Genomic DNA, 23,202 nt, shown 5'->3' on the forward strand with positions numbered 1-23,202 from the left:
CTCTATTTCTATTTTTTGGAACAGCTTCAAAAGAATAGGTGCTAACTCTTCTTTAATGTTTGGTAGAATTCCCTTGGTAAGCCATCTGGCCCTAGATTCTTGTTTGTTGGAAGATTTTTGATTACTGATTCAATTTCTTCACTGGTTATGGGTCTAGTCAAATTTTCTATTTTTTCCTGTTTTGGTTTTGGTAGTTTATATGTTTCTAGGAATTTGTCCATTTTTTCCAGATTGCCCAATTTGTTGGCATATAATTGCTCATGATATTCTCATTATTGTTTGTATTTCTTTGCTATTGGTTGTGATCTCTCTTCTTTCATTTGTGATTTTGTTTGGGTTTTTTCCTTTTTCTTTTTGATTAGTCTGGCTAGGGTTTTATCAATTTTGTTAATTCTTTTAAAGAACCAGCTCCTGGTTTCATTGATCTGTTCTGTTTTTTGATTTTTATATCATTGATTTCTGCTCTAATCTTTATTATTTCCCTTCTGCCGGTTTGGGGCTTTATTTGCTGTTCTTTTTCTAGCTCTTTTAGGTATAAGGTTAGGTTGTGTATTTGAGATCTTTCTTCCTTCTTTAGGAAAGCCTGGATTGCCATATACTTCCATCTTATGACTGCCTTTGCTGCATCCCAGAGGTTTTGGGATGTCGTGTTTTCATTTTCATTGGCTTTCATGTACTTTTTAATTTGCTCTTTAATTTCTTGGTTAACCCATTCATTCTTTAGTTGGATGTTATTTAATCTCCCAAGTATTCATGGTCTTTCCAGATTTTTCTTGTGGTTGATTTCGAGTTTCATAGTGTTGTGGTCTGAAAATATGCAAGGTATGATCTCTATCTTTTGTACTTGTGGAGGGCTGATTTCTGACCCAGTATGGTCACACATTTTTATTTTATGTGGGCTTTAAACCCCATTGCTGGTTTTTGCTTTTGTCAGACACTTATCTTTTAAAGCAATTAAAAATGAGGAAAATGTCTTTAATATTTATCTTCATTGTAACCATTTCTTTAGATATCTTTTTTTGTGTGTGTAGATCCAGGTTTATGTTAGCTACCATATTCGTTTTGTTTCAAAACTTCTTTTACATTTCTTACATTGCAGCTACCCTACCCACTTATTTTGCCTTCAATTTTGAAAACTATTGTTAGTGGATACAGAATTCTAGGTTTTCATGGGTTTTTTTTTCTCCTTTTAGCACTTTAAAAATGTTCTTTTATTATTTGCATGGTTTCTGACAAGAATTCTATGGTGATTCTTATATTTGTTTTCCTATATGTATGTAATATGCCTTTACCCTTTGGTTACTCTTAAGATTTTTTTCTCTGTGCCTGGATTTCAGCAATTTATTATGATGCTGCTTGGTGTGGTTTTGTTTATCTTCGGTGTTTGTTGAGCTTAAATCTATGGGTGTATTGTTTTCATCATATTTGTGAAATTTTTAACCATCTGTCTTCAAAATCTTCAATTCCCCAGTGTTTCTTTTCTCCTCAGACTTCAATCCTGCATGTGTTTGTTTGGCCACTTAATATTAATTCACAGGTCACTGAAACTCTGTCCATTTTTCTTCCAATCTTTTTTTCTTTTCATTCAGTTTGAAAGTTTCTGTTCTGTCTTCAAGTACACTGATTTTTTTCCCAAGTCTCTTTTGTCTAATATGCTTATTTCCATCCAGTTAATTTTTAATGTCAGGTACATATATAACTATTATATATATGTGTATATATATCATTCTAGAATTACTATTGGTTTTTCTAGAAAGTAATTTCCATTTGTCTGTTGAAATTTTTCTCTTTTCTTCATTATTTCATGTTTTCCTTTAAGCCTTTAGATTTTTTTAATAGCTATTTTAAAATCCTTGTATTAAAAGTTCTCCTTATCTCTGCCACTTCTGGATCGTGGTTATAAGTTGCCATTTCTTTTTCTTCTTTTTTTTTTTCCTATGTCTAGTAATTTGTTATGAAGTTATGTTGAGTGTCTTGATTTGTTTTTTTGTTTTATTTTTCTTTCTTTCTTGAGTATTAAGTTTTATACTGGCAGGCAGTTAATTTATTTGTGGATCAGCTTGATCTTTTGAGTTTTGTTTTCAGGATTTTTGGGGTTTAAGTTTTGGTAGTTCTAGAATAGCTTTCATTGTAGGGTAGTTTGGGCCCACTTCTTGTGTCTCCCATGATTGCCTCACGTGTTCATCACATGAACCCCGGGCTGTTGGAAACTGAACGATCCTGATAAAATTTTATGTTGATACCTTTTCCCCCTTGTAGTACTTTAAAGTCATCATTTAAATACCTTCTAGCTTAAATTTTACTGATAAGAAGTTAGTGATCAGGGGCGCCCGGGTGGCCTAGTCGGTTAAGTGTCCCAACTCTTAATTTCAGCTCAGATCATGATCTCAGAGTTAGTGAGTCTGAGCCCCGAGTCGGGCTCTGCACCAATGGCGTGGGGCCTGCTTGGGTTTCTCTCTCTCCCTATCTCTCTGCCCCTCCCCTGCTTCTGCATGCATGCCCACATACTGTCTCTCTCAAAATAAATAAATAAAAGAAGTTAGTGATCATTTTTACCATTATTCTTTTGGTGTAATACCTTTTTTTTTTTTTAACCTCTCTGCTTTCGCAATTCTTTTTATCTATGGTTTTTAGCATTTTATTTATTCTAGGACTAGCTTAGCCCCAATACAGAGGTATGGCCTTCCTGGGGTCTCTATCAAATAAATACATGTGATGTTCAGTGAAGTCTCTCCACTCCACCTGCCAGGAATTTGAATGTCTCCAAGACCTTTGCAAGCTCCTGTAGTTGTTCAGCTCACCTTCTGTAGTTGTTTTTCCCCCAGATTTTATTCTTTGGCCTCGTGGAGTCTTGCATTGTGCATATGCAGGTTAGTCTTCAGGTAAAGAATTAGAAGATCTCTCTACAGATTTCTGAAACTTTTTCTCTCCACGGCTCTCTTCTTTCTTGTATTCTGCCCGTTAAATTCCAGTGACTTTAGTAGCTTCAAACTTCAAGTTCTGTTTCCTCAACTCAGTGAGATCTCTGTACTCTTTCTGGGTTTTCCTTCCTTGTGGCACAAGCAGAAAAGCCAGGGCATTCAGAAATCTTTGTTTCCCTTCTCTCAGGAATCACAGATCTGTGCTGCCCAGTATCTGAAAATAATATTTCATATATATTCCCCAGTTTTGTGGTCATTCATATCAGGAGGTCTAGCCCAGTACCAGTTACTCCAGCATAACTGGAAATAAACATGTAGGATTTTATTTTAATTTTTTCTTCTTTTGAAAAACATTGTAATTTTTGATACGTGATACTTTTTAGAGTATGGCTTCATTAAAAGAATGCTAGCTCATATTTTATTTTACGCTATACCAGAGACATACAAAGAAGAAAGTTTTTTTTTTTTTAAAAAAGAAAGAAAATGTTTTAAAATCTTCCAAGTGTAAAAATTAAAAATAAGTAAAGATTTTAAAATAAAAAGAAAGAAAGCAAATAACTAAATATCTCAAAACCAAGTTTACCATGGTCATCTTCTTTATTTCAGACATCTCTTATTGCAAATATACACATAGAAGAATAACTTTAGTTTTTAAATGATTATGCAGTTCATATTATTTCAATTAGCTACTTAATTAACAGAGATAAATTTGTTAAAAATCAACATGGGAAAAATTGCTTAACCACAGATAAATATTTATTTACACTAAGAGGTATTATTTCCCAAAATTATGGAAAAAGTCTAAGAGATTAGAATCATTATGTCATAGGTTCCATGCTTTAATAGGTCTGTCATATTAAAAAGAATCAAGTGTTGGGGCACCTGGGTGGCTCAGTCGGTTAAGCGTCTGACTTCGGCTCAGGTCACGATCTCGCAGTGCGTGAGTTCGAGCCCCGCGTCGGGCTCTGGGCTGATGGCTTAGAGCCTGGAGCCTGGAGCCTGCTTCCGATTCTCTGTCTCCCTCTTTCTGCCCCTCCCCCGTTCATGCTCTGTCTCTCTCTGTCTCAAAAATAAATAAACATTAAAAAAAAAAAATTAAAAAAAAAAAAAGAATCAAGTGTTGGCAAATTCCTGATTTCGGTGGGAGCATAAATTGATAGCACTTTCTAAATGGCTACGTTAGCTCAGGCTGGTAGGACAAAATACCATAAACTTACAGTATTATAAATGACAGGGGACTTATAGAGAATAGAATTTATTTCTCACAGTTCTCACTAGAAGCCCTAGGTAAGGCTCACGCCTGCATAGCTGTGTTCTGGTGAAGAGCCTTTTAAGGGTTGTCAACTGCAGACTTCTTGTTTTCTCACATGGTAGAAAGAGCTAGCTAGCTTTGTGGCCTCTTCTTACAAGGGCACTAATTCCATTTATGAGGGTTCCACCCTCATGATCTAATTACCTCTCAAAGGTCCCATTTTCAAATATCATCATATCAGGGATTAGATTTCAGCATGTGGATTTTGGGGGACACAAACATTCAGTCCATTGCAATGCCAGTGTGGTAATAGAATCCTTCAATAACCTTTACCCAAAAATTCTGTCTTTAGGAATTTATTATAAGGAAATAAGGAAATTATTTAATAATTAAATAATAATTATTATAAGGAAATAAGAGATGCATATAAATGTATGTACAGGTGTGTATTACTTATTCATTACAATGCTATTTATAATGTTAAAAAATGAGGAACCCCTTAACTGATTAAGTTATGCCACTGTATGACCAAAAACTATAAAACCATTATAAATCGTGTTCTTTAACGTTTTTGTTTAGTATACTAAAGATGATTGGTGATAAAAATCATGTGATTTAGCATGTTTAAGGGTGTGAAGTATAAGAAAATGTCCATAGTGTAGTAAATGAAAAAGGTAAGGTGATATATTTGAGTTTCTTAAAAAGGAAATCTTTTTTGTTTAATGTTTTTTATTTATTTTTGAGAGAGAGAGAGAGAGAGAGAGAGACAGAGTACCAGCAGGGGAGGGGCAGAGAGAGAGGAGGGGGAGATAGGCTCCAGGTCCTGAGCGTCAGCATAGAGCCTGACACGGGGCTTGAACTCATGAACCATGAGATAATGCACTGATCCAAAGTTAGACGCTTAACCAACTTAGCCACCCAAGCGCCCCAAAAAGGAAACCTTCATTTAAAAGATAGAATATAGGGGCACCTGGGTGGCTCAGTCAGTTAAGCGGCCGACTTTGGCTCAGGTCATGATCTCGCGGTCCGTGAGTTCGAGCCCCACGTCAGGCTCTGTGCTGACAGCTCAGAGCCTGGAGCCTGTTTCAGATTCTGTGTCTCCCTCTCTCTGACCCTCCCCCATTCATGCTCTGTCTCTCTCTGTCTCAAAAATAAATAAACGTTTAAAAAAAAATGAATAAAAGATAGAATATAAAATATGCTAAGTAGTGAGATAATGAGTTATTTTTCAATCATCTCATATACTATTTAATGTTTTTCTCATTTGCTACAGAAACCATGTACTGTGATGTTAATAATCATCCAAAATACAACTTGCTTTAATTTTTAAAATTGTGTTAAAATTAATGACTGGGATGATGAGGGAAGAAGGAATTAAGTGATTTTTAGTTTTTCTCCTCTTGATCATGACTCTTTTCCATGTTTGCAGATTCTGTAGCTTGAGCTTTATCAGTATAAATTTAGTGAAAGAGACATTTATTCTTACAGTATATGTGTAGTATATGTTCTAAACTTTTTCTAAACTGAGGCAATTTCATGTTATATAGTTTAAAATTGTGGGTTTCTATCAAGCACTTCTTTGTACACTTGAAGAGATTGAGTATTGCTTGCTTTCTTTCCCTTTTTCTGTTTCCCAGAGCTTTTGGGTTTTTGTAAAGGAGTTTTGTCTTCCTGTTACTGTCCACCTCCTTGCAGATGTGATATCCTTATTTTAAAGAAAGGAGAGAAGTCATAGTCTTTAGTTCTCTCAATAAAATGTTATATTTGCTGTTTCTCTGCCTGGCATCGTGAGCATATGGACCTGGTGCTCTTCAGGAACTCACTGTAGTGACTCAGCTTCACATTTTTTGCTATATTTAGAACATGTCAGCAATCCAACAGAGAAAGTTAATATTCAAAAGAAGAGACAAAGGAATGTTGTGGTTAATGGAAAAAAAGAAATAGACACATCCTCCAGGGAGGTGCCATTCATACCAGACCTCAGAGAATGACCTTAACTTGAGTAGTCTGGTGTCTGTTCCTCAGCAGTTGTAGATCCAGAAACTCACTTTAGTCACAAGAAGTGATTGCATGCTAAGCAAATTTACTAAAGACTTAATGTGGAAGACAACATTAATTTCTTAAATTATGTTAAGAAATAATATCAAGCCGTGATTGTTTGATGGCGCACATTGTTGACAGTAGGGCTACATCTACCAAAGGGACGTGAACAGTTGGGTCTGCTGATCAGAGTGTGTTTTCCTGAAGGCTTGGGACAGTGGTACATCCTTCGTGGATCACCTTATTTTTAAGATTTGTGAAGGTCTCTGAGGCTGTAAGCAGATTTCTTAACTTCCTGAGTCTCAATTTTCTCATCATTAAAACGATAATAACTAGCTACCTAATAATATCATCGTAGGAACTAAATAAGGTAACCCATGTAAAGTGACCAGCACAGTGCTGAGCTCCTACTTGCCATTCAGTAGTTGTTAAGATGACTTGTTTTCTTCTACTTCTGGATTTGAATCCTGGCAGTTAAGGAGGCACTCTTGATCTTTTCTTGTTCCCTGCAGACATTGCTAGGAACCCTAGTGGACTGGTATTGTAGAGGTACTAATACTACTTGATGTGTAAGAATATTGTTGTTCTGTGTTGTAAAATTTAACTCACTTTCATGAAGAACTGTGATGAATCTTTGCACAGGTTATGTTTTACTGTGAGATCTAGCCATTTTGATATTTTGAGATGAAGGTACGAATCATTCTTTTAAGGAATTCAGTAGTTTTGCCTTTCCAATTTGACATTTGTAAAAACGGCTTGATATTTCTTGTAAAACAAAAAAGTGAAGTCCAGATAATAAATTTAACAAGCTATTTTTACTCTAGGTGACAACTTAATAAGGTTAATGTTCTATGGCTTCTATGTGTAATTTATTATATTTATAGATTGTGGTGATGTAAAGGACCTGATCCAGTTTGCTTTCTTTGAGATGAGCTTACCGAGACCCAGAGAAGCAGACTGAAACTAAGCCAGACAGCTGATGCATCACAGGGGGTTCTTGGGACCGTGAGGTGCCAGTGCAGCTGGGCCCAGGACAGTGAGACCCTTGGTATAAGGGTTTTGCTCTCTGGAGGAGGCCAGGAGAGCAGCCAGCTCCTTCTTTTGGGTGTCAGCATCCTTTCTTTCACAGGGTTGTGAGAAGGCAGTGTTGAATTCAAGCAATGAGCTTGCCGTAGTCCTGAGTTGCAGATATGCTGAGTGTTTCTTCTAGTAGGAGCCCCTGGCCTGCCTCCCTTCCTTGCTTAGCCATATCCAAATCAGAGGTGAATGAGCAAATGTCCTTTTCTGTGTGTGTCAAGCACCACGTGTGCTGACCGGGCACTGAAGTGGTTGGGACTTATGTAGCCAAGGGTTTTTAATGGCAGAGCTGAAGCAGGCCTCTGGACCCCAGCACGCTCTTGTCTTCGCTGGATCCCAGTGCCTCCCTACGTCAGCTCAATTTATTTTCTCTTCTGAAATACCACTTGACTTATATGGGACACTTACTAAAGAATGTTTTGACATCTATTTAGATGTTATCTCTAATTGTTCTATATAGTTACTTTCTTATTTATAGTTCCAGTGTCTAATTATCTCAAGGGTGTGCATCATCTCCTCAGCTAAGTCCTTGAGGACCTATGTCGTTTTGATCTCTTTTGTATTACCCTTAGGAATTGAAATATTTTAAGCATTCAATCAATAGGTAAATATTTGTCAATTTTTTAATGGCACCAAACTACCTTTTAACATCCTTTCAGCTCTTGATAGAGTTGGATTTGCTCTTTATAAAGTTCATATCCCCAGAAGATTTTATATGAAAAAGAGTTATCATTTGAAAGCAATTGAGTGCTCCCACAAATAATTTACATTTAATGCTTTAAGAACTAGGAAAAGTCAGGGACCGTGAGGTTGCTCACTTATTTAAATAAATGATTTATGGTCATTTAGCTGTGTTTTTGTTTTTTCAAATCACAATCTGAGAAGACCTACTAATTTTTATGGCAGTCATCCAAAAATATATATGATTATAGAGAATAGCTATCTTGAATTATAATCCTCCACGTGTTTTGATAGATTCATTTGCTATGACTTTATTTCTTAGGAAGAAAAAAAAGAAATAGTTCATGCCTTCTTAGGATGGGTTATGTGTTGGTGCAATTATGACCAGTCTTGGTACTTGGTTCCAGTCAGCATTCTTACCGCCCACCCTAGACCCCTGCCAGCTTTATTGAGATATAATTGACAAATAAAAATTGTATATATTTAAAGTATGCAGTGTGATGATTTGATAAACATAAATCGTGAAATGATTACCATAGTCAAGCTAATTTATGCATCCATTGCCTTCAGTAATTACACCTCCCCCCCTTTTTTGGTGAAAACATTCAAGATCTACTCTCAGAAAATTTCAAGTATATGATATTGACCATAGTCACCATGCCGTATATTTTATCCCCAGAAATTATTCATCGTGTAACGGAAAGTTAGTGCCCTTTGAGCAACGTCTCTCCATTTCCCCTCACCCTCCAGTACTCTCTGCTTCTGTAATTTAACTTTCATAGATTATGCATATTGGTGAGATCATATAGCACTTGTCTTTCTGTCTGGCTTTTGTCACTTAGCTTTATGTCCTTTAGGCTGGTCCAAGTTGTTGCAAATGCCAGAACTTCCTCCCTTATTTGTGACTGAATAATACTTCATTATATATGTGTCACATTTTCTTCATCCAGTCAGCATTCCTGAAAGTGCATGTTTTTTGTGTCAAGTGAAATCAGATGAGAAAAAATATGGATAAACCATTGTAAATCTTTAACTGCTATTTGAAAGGACAAGGTACATACCATACTGATAATGCACAATATCATTTCCATTCTAAGGAGTAAATGAATATGTCATACGAATGTGGAGTCTTCATTCAGACTTCCTTTTGATTTGACATATGCTGTATTTGTTTTATCTCATTTTCTTTTTTACAAGACAATATTAAACATGTGTTTAGTTGATATTAGGCATTAATACTCTGTATGATTGGTTGAGGGGTATAGTTGTTCCTGAGTCTACAATTTATACCTACACTGTATCTTTGTGAGTAATTTTTAAAAATTGAATTCTCCTACCTCTACATGTTCTGATTGTAGTGATGTACACATTCTCAAAACATTTGGTTTCGAGCCTTAATTTGTAAAAAAACTAGAAAGTCCTAAAATAATTTATACTGTGTATTTTTTAGAAGCTTAAAAATTCTTACATTCACATGCAGTAAAAGTGATTTTGGGAGATGTATAGGTCTATAAGGTTTAATTCATATATAGATCCATGGAACTACCACCACAATCAGGATACAGTATAATGTCATCACCCCCAAACTCCCTCCTGCTAACCGTCTGTATCACACCCTTAATCCCTGACAACGATTTATGTTATGTAAATGAAATTATGTAGTGTATGTAACCTTTCAAGACTGGTTTATTCTGCAGTATCATACTGTCTTAGTTACTATAGCTTTAGAGTAAGTTTTAAAACTTGTTAGTATGATTCACTGAATTTTATTCTTCAAAATTGTCTGGCTATTTTAGTTCCTTTGCTTTTGATTTTAGAATAAATTTGTCTATGGCTACAAAATATATTTTGTGGGGCAGTGGTTTAATTAGAACTCTGTTAAGCTGTAGATCAAATGGGAAGAATTGACACCTTTAGTATGTTGAACTTCAGTCCATGAAAGTGATGCCTTCCTGTTTATTTAGGTCTTCTTTGATTTTTTAATAGTGTTGTAATTTTCAGCACATAGCTCTTGTACATGTTTTGTTAGATTCGTACCTCAGTATTTCCAACTTTTTTGGAGGTATTGTAATAGTATTTTTAAATTTCAGCTTCCAATTGTTCGTTGCTAATATGTAGATATATGATACTGTGTTGACCTTGTGTTCTAGGGCTTTGTAATTTTACTTACTCTAGGAGATTTTGTGTAAATTCTTTGAGATTTCTAAGTAGACAGTCATGTTGTGTGCAAATAGGGACTTTTTTTCCCCACCCTACTCTGTATGCTTTTTTATCCCCTTGACTTCTCACACTGGCTAGGACTTCAAGTGCAATGTTTCAGTGAGAGTAAATATCAGTGACTTGTTCCCAGTCTTAGGGGGAAAAGTATTCAGTCTTTCACGGTTTTGTATATTAGGTGTAGGTATGTTTTTCCTTCTACTTGATTTGAGTTTATTTTGCTCTTCTTTTTTTTATAACTTTTTAAGATAGACACTTACATTATTGGTTTGAGAATTTTCCTCTTTGCTAATAAAGCATTTAATGCTATAAATTTTCATCGGAACATTGCTTAACTACATTGTACAAATTCTGATGTATTTTTATTTTCTTTCAGTTAAACATATTTTCTAATTTCCCTTGAGACTTCTTCTCTGACCTGTGGATTGTTTATAAGTGCATCATTACATTTCCAAGTTTTTAGAGATTTTTCTGTTATCTTGCTGTTAATGATTTCTAGTGTAATTCATTATGGCCATAGAACATATTTTGTGTTATTTCAGTTCTTTTAAATTTGTCAGATTTGTTTTATGACCCAAGTTACGGTCTGTCTTGGTGAACATTCTCTGTGTAGTTGAAAAGAAAATGTACTCTGGTCTTTTTGGATAGAGTATTTTATAAATGTCAGATCCAATGGGTTGATGGTGTTGTTCAGTTCTATCTCCCTGTTGATTTTTTTGTCTATTAATTACAGACTACAGAGACAAGAGTGTTGAAGTCTCCAACTATAATTGGAGATTTGTCTATTTCTACTCCTAGTTTTGTCAGTTTTTGCTTCGTGTATTTTGAAGTTCTCTTGTTAGGTACATACACATTTAGGATTATTATATCTTCTTGGTGAATTGACCCTTTTATCATTATATAATGCCCCTTTTTATGTCTGTTATTTTCTTTGCTTTGAAGTTTACTGTATTTGATATTAATATAGCCACTCCATCTTTCTTTTGATTAGTATGTCCATGATACACCTTTTTTCATCCTTTTACTTTTAAGCTACCCATATCATCATACTTGAAATATACTTCTTCTAGGTAGCATATAATTGGATCATCTTTTTTAAAAAGGCATTCTGATAATCTGTCTCTTAATTGGTATGTTTAGGTGTTTTATATTTGATATAATTATTTATGTGTTTAGATTCAGTGCTACTATTTTATGATTACTATTTGCTTTCCATCTGTTCTTTTTGTTTTTTTGTTCATCTTTTTCCCTTTCATGCCTTCTTTTGGGTTGTTTGAACAGTTTTTAGTATTCCATTTTAACTTCCCTATTGTGTTTTTTTTTGTTGTTGTTTTTTACTGTATCTCACTCTAGTGTTCGGGTGTGTGTGTGTGTGTGTGTGTGTGTGTGGTTGCTCTAGAAGTTATAATATATAATAATATATAATATAAAGCATACCTTGCTTTATTGTACTTCATAGGTAGTGCATTTTTTTTTACAGATTGAAGCCTTGTGAAGCAGGCTTGTATCAAGCAAGCCTACTGGCACCATTTTTCCAATAGCATTTGCTCACATCACGTCTGTGTGTCCTATTTTGGTAATTTTCACAATGTTTCAAACTTTTTAATTATTATTATATTTGGTAATCTGTGTTCAGTGACTATGACTCACTGAAAGCTCAGCTGATGGTTAGCATTTTTTGGCAATAAAATATTTTTTAAATTAAGATATGTACATTTTTTTTTAATGTTCATTCATTTTTGAGAGAGAGAGAGAGAGATACAGAATGTGAGCAGGGTAGGGGCAGAGAGAGAGAGAGGGAGACACAGAAACCGATGCAGGCTCCAGACTCTGAGCTGTTAGCACAGAGCCCGACATGGGGCTCAAACTCACAGACCATGAGATGATGACTTGAGCTGAAGTTGGATGCATAACCAACTGAGCCACCTAGGCACCCCTGTACATTGGTTTTTTTTTTTAGACAAAATGCTATTGCACACTTAATAGACTATGCATAGTGTAAACATAACTTTTCTATACACTGGAAAGCCAAAAAATTTATTTGAATCCCTTTATTGTAATATTCACTTTATTGCATTGGTCTGGAACTGAACCCCCAATATCTCTGAGGTAATGTATTTAAGTTTTTATAGCCTACTTAGAATATTTTTACATTTAAGTGGGATGTAGAAATCTTAACACTATATGTGTCTGTTTACCTTCCTCTTTTTTGTTGTTGTAATGCCTTATATATTCTATCTATATACATAGAAAACCCAGTCAATGTTATAGTTTTGGCTTTCTTTTTTTTTTTTAATTTTTTTTTTTCAACGTTTATTTATTTTTGGGACAGAGAGAGACAGAGCATGAACGGGAGAGGGGCAGAGAGAGAGGGAGACATAGAATCGGAAACAGGCTCCAGGCTCTGAGCCATCAGCCCAGAGCCTGACGCGGGGCTCAAACTCACGGACCGCGAGATCGTGACCTGGCTGAAGTCGGACGCTTAACCGACTGCGCCACCCAGGCGCCCCTAGTTTTGGCTTTCAATTGCCAAATGTATTTTAAGGATTTCAAGAAGAAAAAAATAGTTTATTATATTTACCCAGATGGTTATCATTTCTTTGTTCTTTCATCATTACTAACGTTCTGTTTTTCCCATGGCATCACTTGCCTTCTGCCATTTAGTGATTCTTTTAGAATAGATCTTCTGGCAATGAATTCTCATAGTTTTACCTTCACTTGAGAGTGTCTTTATTTTGCCTTCATTCCTGAGGAGTATTTTCACTGGATATGGAAATCCTGTGTTGACAGTTCTTTTGTTTCAACCCCTTAACAATGCCATTTCCTTCTGGACTTCACGGTTTTTGGTGAGAAACTCACATTCATTCAAGTTGCTGTTCCCCTGTACCCTATACGTAATGCATTGCTTTTTTTTTTTTTTCTGGTTATTTTCAATTTTTTTCACTATTTTTAGTTTTTATCAATTTGATTATGATGTGTCTAGGCATGCATTTCTTAGGGGTTTATTCTCTTTAGGTTCTCTGAGCTTCTCAAATCTGCATATACATTGTGTCTTTTCCCAAGTTGGTAAAGTTTTCAGCTGTGATTTCCTCAGATACTTTTCTGCACCACACTCTTTCACTCTCCTTTTAGGATGCCAGTGACACCATTGTTGGTCCTTTTGGTATCCTAAAGGTCCTTGATGCTCTGTTACTTTTTTGTTTTATTGTTCAGACTAAGTCATTTCTATCAGTCTGTCTTCAAGTTCATTGACTTTCTTTTGTCATCTCCATTTTACTTATTGAACCTATCTAGTGAATTATTTCAGTTATTTTTCAGTTCTAAACTTTCCATTTGATTCTCTTTTTTTTGCTGAGACTTTCTGTTCATTTCAAGAGTGTTCACCCTTCTTGGAGCATTTTTATAATAATGCTTTAAAGTTTTTACCAGATAATTCCAACATTTGGTGTCATCTCAGTGTTGATGTCTGTTTATTATCCCATGCAAGCTGGGATTTTCCTATGCAATTTTGGATTGCATTCTATGGTATTATAAGACCCTGAGTCTTGTTTAAATTCTATGGAGACTGTTCATTTTTGTGTTTTAGCATGCAGTCATCCCCTTTGGTTTCAGCATGCAGCTTGCAGCCAGCTTTCTGTGGGTTGCGATTTCAGTGTCAGTTTGGTTTTCAAAGCGTGCAGCACATTGCTATTTGGATCTGTCCTATGAGTATACTGCCCATTGGTCAGTTGGAGATAGGTGACTTTCTCTTTCTGTTCAATTCTCAGAGTTTCTGGTTTGTTGTTTAGGATGAGCTCCACGACATGTTTAGCTCTGGAGTGAGCCCCAGGAGGTCATAATGTTATGGAGTTGCTTTTCTGAGTTTCTCCCATTCATCAATTTCCCTTATACTTTCTACTTCCCTGGGGGCTCCCATTTTAGTTCTCCAGCCAGAAAACTTTGTCTACTCTACTGACTTCTTGCAGTTGTGCCCACATCCAGGGACAAGTGGTGGGAGCAAAGAGAGAGGGGGAAAGTTGGGAGAGTGGTTTGCAACACCCTCTTGAAACCACAGCTTCTGGGCTTAGGGACTTTACTCAGACTTTTAGGGTACATATGGGCCCCTTGCTGTTCCTGCCAGTAGAATCCCTTTCCCTGCTCAGCCAGAACTACAGGGCTTCTCTTGGAGCACTGCCTACACTGATGCCACTAATAAGTTTCCCCCAGTCTAGGCAGCAAGATACAAGGCAGGAAAAGTAAACCCATGCTGCTTCTATGGTTCTTTGAATTCTGGTTTTCTTTCCCAGTCTGCCTGCTACCATTTACTTTTCACAGTTTTTAAATAACTACCCCATGCGTTGTGTTTAGATTTTATAATCAGATTCAGTAGGAGAGACAGGGTATGGAGTGTTCTCATCCCATCTCAGCCACTACTTGTAGTGTGTACTTTGAAGTATGACATTCATTTATTCAGCCAACATAGGTAGTTATCATTAGAGTCCTCATCATGTGCTCAACACTTTAAATATATTATTTGTTTAATTTTCTGGCAACTCTTTGGCTTTTCAATATGAGAAAATTAAGGGGTAAAAATTTTAAACCATGTCCAGAGAACACAGATATTAAGTGACAGGCTAGGATTTGAACACAGGTATTTCTGACCCCAAGGTGTGGTCCCAGGACCAATGGCATCAGAATCACTTGAGAAGTTGTTAGAAATGCAGTATCTGTAGCCCCACCTCAGACCTACTAAATCAGAATTCTGAGACTGAGGCCCAGTAATTCGTTTTGATCAGCTTCACTTGTCCGGACTCAAGCTAAATTTGAGCAGCCGCTCTCTGTGCTGTAGGATTCACAGGCACTAAGTATGTTTTAGTTTCTTAGCAAAGTTTGGAAATAAGCTGAAGAAACTTTTCTCCATTGTTTGAGACTCAGATATTACTGAGTAAACTAATTTTTTTATTGAAATCACTAACATACAGCTTTAAAATCATACTTGTCTATATTAAGAAAACAGTAGTTGAAATGTAAATACTACGAATTTTAAAGTTTTAAATATGTGTGTACGTGTGTGTGTGTGTGTGTGTGTGTGTATACATATATGTATGTATGTCTGTAAAGAAATCAACTTAGATTTTGATACTGGCTTAGATTAAGTTTGGGTTCAATAAAATGGCCCATATTTGGAGAATAGGTCCTATTTTGTGTAATTTTATTTTATTTTTGCAGAATATTAAATGTATAACTAAGATAAATTTGCATACTCTTATAAGACATTAAAAAGTTTTTCTAATGTTTATTTATTTTTGAGAGAGAGACAGAGCATGAGCAGGGGAAGGGCAGAGAGAGTGGGGGAGACACAGACTCCAAAGTAAGCTCCAGGCTATGAGCTGTCAGCACAGAGCCCAATATGGGGTTTGAACTCACGAATTGTGAGATCATGACCTGAGACGAAGCTGGACATTTAACCAACTGAGCCACCCAGGTACCCCTTGTAAGACATTTATATAAATTTACCAATCGGGGAAAAATCCATTAGACCACATCTCCAGATTATTTTTTTTAATTAGTCTGTAAGCCACATATACCTTAAAGTATATGTAAATTAGTAGGTATATATAGACTGGTTATAAAGCATTGTCTTGTGATAAACTTTGGAGTTAGAAGCACTGTTTGAATCCCATCTCTCCTCTTACTAATAGGGTGGCAGTGGTTGGGGCAGAGCAGATCTTAATTTTCCATTGTAGAAATAGGTTTTATAGTTAGCATTATTAAACTTTTTTTAATGTTTATTTTTTTGAGAGAGACAGAGTGTGTGCAGGGGAGGGGCAGAGAGAGAAGAAGACACAGAATCCGAAGCAGGCTCCAGTCTCTGAGCTGTCAGTTGAGTAGGGCCTCAAACTCATGGACTGCGAGATGATGACCTGAGCCAGAGTCAGACGTTTAACCAACTGAGCCACCCAGGCACCCCTATAGTTAGCATTATTCATGTTACATTTTTAGTCTTGTTACTCTGTGGTGTCTACATTAGCAGAGTACTAACATACTTAACAGCTGAATACTATTTAAGGAATGTTGGTATTAAGGTGAAAAGGGCCCTGCCCCCCAGGAGCTTACTGTCTTTAAACAGGAAAATGGTTGTTATGAAAAAAAATGGTTGCTATGATAAAAACCTGTAACAGACTGTGGGTATGTTGTGTTGGAGCCAAGCTGGACATTAGAGCCCAGCTCTTAGTATTTGAAATGGTCTGTGGTGGTCAGTTCTGCGATCACGAGACGTGTGCATTTCTGAAAATCACCAGGCTTAGGGAAAAACGAGACATAACACAAAAACTTCCTCAGTAACACATTAAAAAAAAAAAAGGGCAGCAGAGTTATTACATGTTAAAATGATGAAGAGGAACATAAATATTAACTACGGTGCTTTACCTTGGAAAAAAAAAAAACTTGAAGTCGGCTTGTGAAGTGAGCGTAAGAAAGATTGCCTGTTGTGACTTATTGTGAGGTTGTCTAAGTAGGTGTCTGAAACCTGAGGGAAAGGTTACACCAGATGTGGAAAGGGATGGCCCTGACACAGAAGGCTGACAGAGGTAGCTGGGAAATGTTTGAGGTGGGCACGCAGGGCTGGGTACCACTGGGTGCAGTTCTCACTTCATGGCACACAAGCAAATGGGACTGGGGCTGTGCTTGTGTTGTTCCCCGGTGTAACAAGCACGCTGAAGCAAATTTGAGTTTTCAAAACAAATGTACGGAGAACTGACAGTATCAGGGCTCTTTTCCCCTTCTGAGCTAGTTTAGCAACACACCAGGGAGCAGGAGCTCTTCAGTCAGCCTGGAGGAGGAGTGATAGAGGGCTTGACGAAAAGATGGCTATTGAACTTCGACCTGAGGAATGAGTGTAGTGTTTTGCCGGGTATTGTGTGAGTAAGGGGAGGGCATTCCAGACAAGGGGAAGAGCAACCTCAAAAAGCATGCGGATGGAAGCCCAGTGTGTTCAGGAAGCTCACACATAGTTCAGGGTTTAAAGATGGTTAGAACTTGGAAGGAAAAGGAAACACTGTTATTAAAACGTAGTGTCTAAAAGGTAAGGACCAGATTCTCAGTGGCCCCATCTGCCACTTAAAAACATTTTCATTTTGCCCCTCAAGGGTAGAGAACACTGAAACATTTTGAACAGAGAATTTTATTTTCTGAGACTGGTGTATATGGCATTCCCTGGTGACCGACCATACAGAGGGCAGATTGAAGGACGCCCAGGTGGAGTCTGGGATTCTAGTGAGGTGAGCAGGATCCAGGGTGGATCTTGCATGGGCTTGACCCCTTTGAGAATATTACAAAAGCTGTCGATGCTTACTAGGAGGTGTGCCCTTTCAGTGTTCCTAGACATCACTATTACTGTACTCCCATTTCTTGAGTTTAAGGAGTGGGGCCATGAGAGTCTTCTCTATGGTGATGAATGAGTCAGGTGACTTTCTAACCAGTTTTCACAATAGCCAGTTTCACTGTTAGCTTTGTTTTTCCGATGCTTAAAAATGGTGTGGTGATTCATCATTGGAGAATTTTTTTTTTTATTGTAATGTGCATTCATTAAGAAATAGTTACTTGGGTCAAAGATCTCTTTGCCTATTGAGTTCCTATTTTTGCCCCAGTTATTTTATAATATAGAATAACCATTGTAAAGGATGGATAAATATCAGGAGAAATTAAGGGGCTAATAATAAGTGAGGTAACTGCGTCCTTTTAAGCAAAAGTTAGATACAAACAATATGAATTATAAGTCTAAGTTGAGGAAGCATCTACCTCACTCTTACAATATTAAACCATTTTTCTTAGTGTTCCTTTGCAAGTGTTTTGACCCCTGTTATCAGGATAGAATACTGATAAAACTCATGATCTGATTGAAGGTACCAAAAACCCTTTCTAAAACTAATTGAAAACAAGAATATCAGGATAAAACATAAAAAATCATGTCCTACAGTTTTCTAGTTAATAAACTCTGTTATCCCACACAGTCTTGTATGATCAGCATTCAGTAAATATTTGTTAAAAGGCTAAAATGCGGTACATAAATATAGGAAGAGCTAAAGACAAAAATAACAGAAACATTGTAAGACATTTTTTAAAGAATTTTTTGATCTTTGAATCTTTGGAGAATGTATTAATGTATTAGAGATTCTCAGAGGTCATAGACCCTCTCAGTTGCCCTGATACTTCTATAAGGTAACAGTTGCTGTTTTTAAATTTTTTTGATGAGGCATTAGTGGTGGTTTTTTAAATTATAAAACTAAAAATTCAGGGGCGCCTGGGTGGCTCAGTCAGTTAAGCGGCAGACTTCGGCTCAGGTCATGAACTCATGGTTTGTGGGTTCGAGCCCCACGTCCGGCTCTGTGCTGACAGCTCAGAGGCTGGAGCCTGCTTCAGATTCTGTGTCTCTCTGCCCCTCCCCTGCTCATGCTCTGCCTCTTTCTGTCTCTCAAAAATAAATAAACGTTAAAGAAAATTTTTTTAAAAACTAAAAATTCAGAATAATAATACATGATTACTGCAGAAACAAAAGAATACTACTTGCTTGAATAAAAATTAAAACTCTTAAAAACCTTAAAGAGCACAGATTATTTTTTCTCCCTTGTTCATATTTATAACTCTTCTTTGTTAGGAAAAGGTATTTGATCATCAAATACCAAATTCCTACTATAGGATTAGTGTTCTTTGGCTCTTACTAACTTATGACAGCCACTTGTGAAAGGAAACCATGGGTATAAGCATATAATAAAAATAAAATTATAATCAGATGCTCATAGTTATAATTCATAGACCTCAGTTTGCTTTAAAAGGAAGGTGGGTATTCTAATCTTTATCTGTGCACACATTGCCAAAATTTACATATGCTCACTGTTTTCTATATTGTCCATTATCCCTCTCCCTTCACTTTCTCAGGAGTCCTAATCTTTTCTTTGTGCCAGATATTTATTCCTTCTAGTCCTCAACATTTGCAGAAGTACTAGTGAGCCTTACTCTTACAGAAATAAGATTTTCTTTTCTTCCCTAACCCCTGTCATCACCATACTTTAATCCATACAGTTTTGATTGTTTTCTGACTGGGCCGTTTGGCTCTTCCAGAATGTGCAGAGGGGCACAGTCAGTTGAGGTCCGACTCTTGATTTTGGCTCAGGTCATGATCCTAGGCTCATGGGAGCAAGCTCCAGATTCTCTCACTCCTTCTCTCTCTCTCTCTTAAATAAATAAAATGAAAAAAAAAATTAGAATATGCAGAGAATCATCGATGAAGTCATGGTCATTTAATGTGGCCAAGTACAGGAATAAAAGCACTTTTTTTGCAGGGCCTGTAATACCCTTTAAAGTCTATTTTTCCCAGCTTTTAAGGTTGCTTGTTCTTTTACTCCATTCCACCTGCCCTGTACTTCAGCAGTCTTAATCACTCCTCTCCCTTTGGAAAGCTAGACCCTTTCCTGAGTCTCTACCTTTGCATGATCTCTGCTTGAAATGCCTTTCTCCACTTGGTAGGTAACTTCATTCTTCAAAACCTAGCTGAAAGTCACCTTTTTTGTCAGGCCTTTCCCTGATCCCCTGCATTAGCTAGGATCAGGTTCAACGGCAAGTAATAGAACCTCCAAAATAACAGTGGCCTAAAAACAGGAGAGAATTTCTTTCTCTCCTATCAGAGTTCAGAATTTGCAGTGTAGGGCTAAAATGACTGCTCTTCTCCATGAAGGCTTTAGGGAAGTAATTTCCAGCTCATGGCTCCAAAATCCTTCAGATTTGACCCTTGTCCTCATGGTCCAAAGTGGAGGTATCTGTTTTAAGCAGCCTGACAAAGGAAGGAACAAAAAAGGGACCAAGGGCATACAGAGTTTCCTGGGTCCCTCAAACATGTATCTGTTTGCGCCTCGTTGGCACAAATGTCTTTATTCTTGGTGGCTTTGTACCAGCTAATTATATTATTATGGAAGAAGGGGAGGACAAGTATAGGGTGCAGCTAGCAGTGTGCCACACTTCCCCAGCTCGAGGTAGTTGCTTTGTGCTTTGTGTTCCCAGCAGCGCTAATTAGAATTAATTAGAATTTAGGTTGCATTGTAATTTGTTTGCCTTCTCCACCAGATTGTGGACTTCTCAGGCTGAGTGTCTTTTTCTTTTTTTCTTTTCTCTCTCTCTTTTTCATCTCCAGCATCTTACATAAAGTTTAGCACATAGTTCATGCTCATAGAGTATTGAATGAATGGATAAGACAGCAAAATTGTCAGAGACCTAAGCAGCCAGTGATATTTAAATACCCATGTGAACAAGGAAATTGCTTATGTAGACACTGATTTCTTAGACTTAATTTTTTTTTCCATTTTCTCCATTACGTGGAGAGGACACTGCCAATGATAAGAGGGTGTGGCTTCTCCTTTTCAGTAATCCCTCTAAATTAACCACACAGAACACAAAGTTACTTAAAAGATTGTATATTCTTCTCTGTGTTATACTCGGTTTTTTTAAACTGTGGCAAAAGACACATAAAAGTTAACCACTTTAGCCATTTTTAGATAGACAGTTCTGCAGCATTAAGTACATTCACGTTGTTGTGCAACCATCCCCATCAGCCATCACCAGAACTTTTTTTATCTTCCCCTACTGAAACTCTGTACCCATGAAACACTGACTCCGTATTCTCCTCTCTGTCCAGCCCTGGCAGCCACCACTCCACTCTCTGTCTCTATGAATGTGACCACTCTAGGTACCTCATATAAGTGGGATCATACAATATTGTCCTTTTGTGACTGGCTTATTTCACTTAGCATAATGTTTTCAAGGTTCATCCATGTTGTAGCCTGTGTCAGAATTTCTTTCCCTTTTAAGGCTGAGTATGATCATGTATAGGTACTGCCTTTTATTTATCCTTTCATTTGTCAGTGGATGTTTGGGTTGCTGTGTTACACTGTTTTGGGGAGTTGTTTTTTTTTTTTTACAAATATCCTCAAGAGAGATGCAGTCTTACTCTAATTTCACCACCACTATCCCCAAACACAAACCACATAATTATATACCTTTTTTAAAAGAAATTTAAAAAAAGAAGATGAAAACAATCACTATATTAGGAACACAGCTTTATGGGAAGTAATGTACTCCCCTCTCCCAATCACAGTTTCTGAAGTATAAGCTAAAAAATAAAATTATGAAAAACATCGTGGTGTGAAATCTGGAAAATGGGTACAAGAGTGGAATTAGAAAGAAGCATAAGTGGCTTTTCACAAGAAAAGATTAGATTTCATTTTAATTAAGAGTCTCTTGCTATATGTTAAAGCCATAGGAGAGTACAACCTGTGAGTCCCTATCATTTTAAAATATAGAGATTTTATGGGCTCCTGGCTGGCTGTGTTGGAGGGGCATGCAACTCTTGATCTTAGGGTCGTAAGTTTGAGCCCCACATTGGGTGTAGAGATAAATAAACAAAATACAGAGATTTTACTGTCACTGGACCATGAGAAAGAAATTATGGCTGTAGCTTGGTGGTTTGCTTTTATGAAATTCTCTAGCATTGAAAAAGAATAAGAAGGGTGGAGTAAGGAAAATTAGCTCTGTTCCTATCATCTGACCCCCTTTGTTATTAAGTGGAAGTTATCTTAGTGACAAGAATGATTGAATATTTGATTGCCAGTAATATGACTGCTGCCTAGAAAATTCTCGGTTTTGGCCTCTATCCAACTGGTCACATAGTCCAAATAGTATTCTAATATGTTTACTAAAATTCTCAGATCAAGCTTTCAATTAATTATCTAAGTAGAGTACAGGTACAGTGGTTGAAGCAGAATCTCAAAACACTTTCCCGTTGCTGCTGATTGTTTGGTCAGTTTGGCAAAATGGTGAATCAGACTTGATTAGCCACCTTACGAACCAGCAGTTGATTCACTCCATTGCTTGAGCCAAGACTGAAGAGCCAGAATAGAATAGAGTACATTGGTTCTGATACCTTTCTGTCTTTTCCAAAAACATCTGGATATAAATTCCCATCCCTCACCTAGGTATTTTGAGTCACCAAAAGAAGTAGAAGACTTCTTTGTCTTTTGAATCTCACAGTACCATTATAGAGATACAGTTAACATGCCTGCAACAATCTGAGCAGAAGAGAACAAACTGTGATGTTAGCAGTAAACCCTTTTTGAGAAATTAGAGCTTGGTATAGACATTAAACATTGAATTGAATGGCGAACTACAGAGTAGTGAAGGTGTTTCAGAGGAAGAAGAATTAAGTTGGGATTAAACAGGGCTTAATGATGGATGGCAGCAAGTGAAAGTCGGGTAAAAGATGCTGCATGTGACTGTTGACTGTTCCTGAAAGGAGATGAGTCTAGCAGTGTTAAGAGTCTAGGAAGAGAGGAGAGACTAAGGTGTTGTGGAAGTTTAGGAGTGTGCCAGTAGAAATCTGGACAAGGCTACTGGCAGTGAGAGTCATTCTGGAAAAAAACTGGTGAACTAGGTAACATTAAATATAAGGGTGGGAAGTGGAAGAAGAGTAAAATAAAATTTTTATGAGAAATTCTGTAGAAAATGAGTACTGATATCCCAATTTGGGGGAGAATCTTAAGATAATTTTAGATGTAGTGAATATGAAGTACAATTGGGAATAGCCAAATTGTGGCAGACTTTTTAGGCTATTGGGACTGAAAAGTGGGTGGAATGGGTCGTCTGGAAGTGTGCTTCTCATACACATCCAGCTATACTTGACGACGTAAGAATTGGTCCTAGAAAATACTAACGGTAAAGGCAAGAACACATGTTCTTACAGCTTCTACGTATATGTGAAAACTCTTAAACAAATTTTTTTCCCATTAGCTTCATTTCAACTAAAGGGACTAAGTTAAATAGTTCATAAATTACACCCAGGAAACTGAAGTTCTTCTCCCACGCTGTTAAATAGGAAAGTGGAATCCAAATTGCTTACATGGCTAATGGGATGCAGAACAGGGGCAAGAACCTAGGTTCTTTCATAAAGAACAGCATCTTAGAATAAATCAGTATTGTGGCAGAGTACCA

At 36.9% G+C, this 23,202-nt stretch overlaps 1 protein-coding gene across 5 annotated transcripts in view; it reads left to right on the forward strand.

The window, feature by feature from the left end:
* Positions 1-23,202, forward strand: part of SOCS5 (suppressor of cytokine signaling 5) — a 66,054-nt gene that overhangs the window by 16,340 nt on the left and 26,512 nt on the right. The window contains exon 1 of one of the 5 annotated variants that reach the window (XM_045445938.1): positions 11,742-11,764. The exons of the other annotated variants lie outside the window; for them this stretch is intronic. The gene's annotated coding sequence lies outside the window, so the exon portion shown is untranslated. Of the gene's footprint in view, positions 1-11,741; positions 11,765-23,202 lie in introns of those variants that run through there. 5 annotated transcript variants of the gene reach the window in all.

The sequence above is a fragment of the Leopardus geoffroyi genome, chromosome A3, assembly GCF_018350155.1.
Source record: "Leopardus geoffroyi isolate Oge1 chromosome A3, O.geoffroyi_Oge1_pat1.0, whole genome shotgun sequence".
In the NCBI taxonomy this organism is placed as follows: domain Eukaryota; kingdom Metazoa; phylum Chordata; class Mammalia; order Carnivora; family Felidae; genus Leopardus; species Leopardus geoffroyi.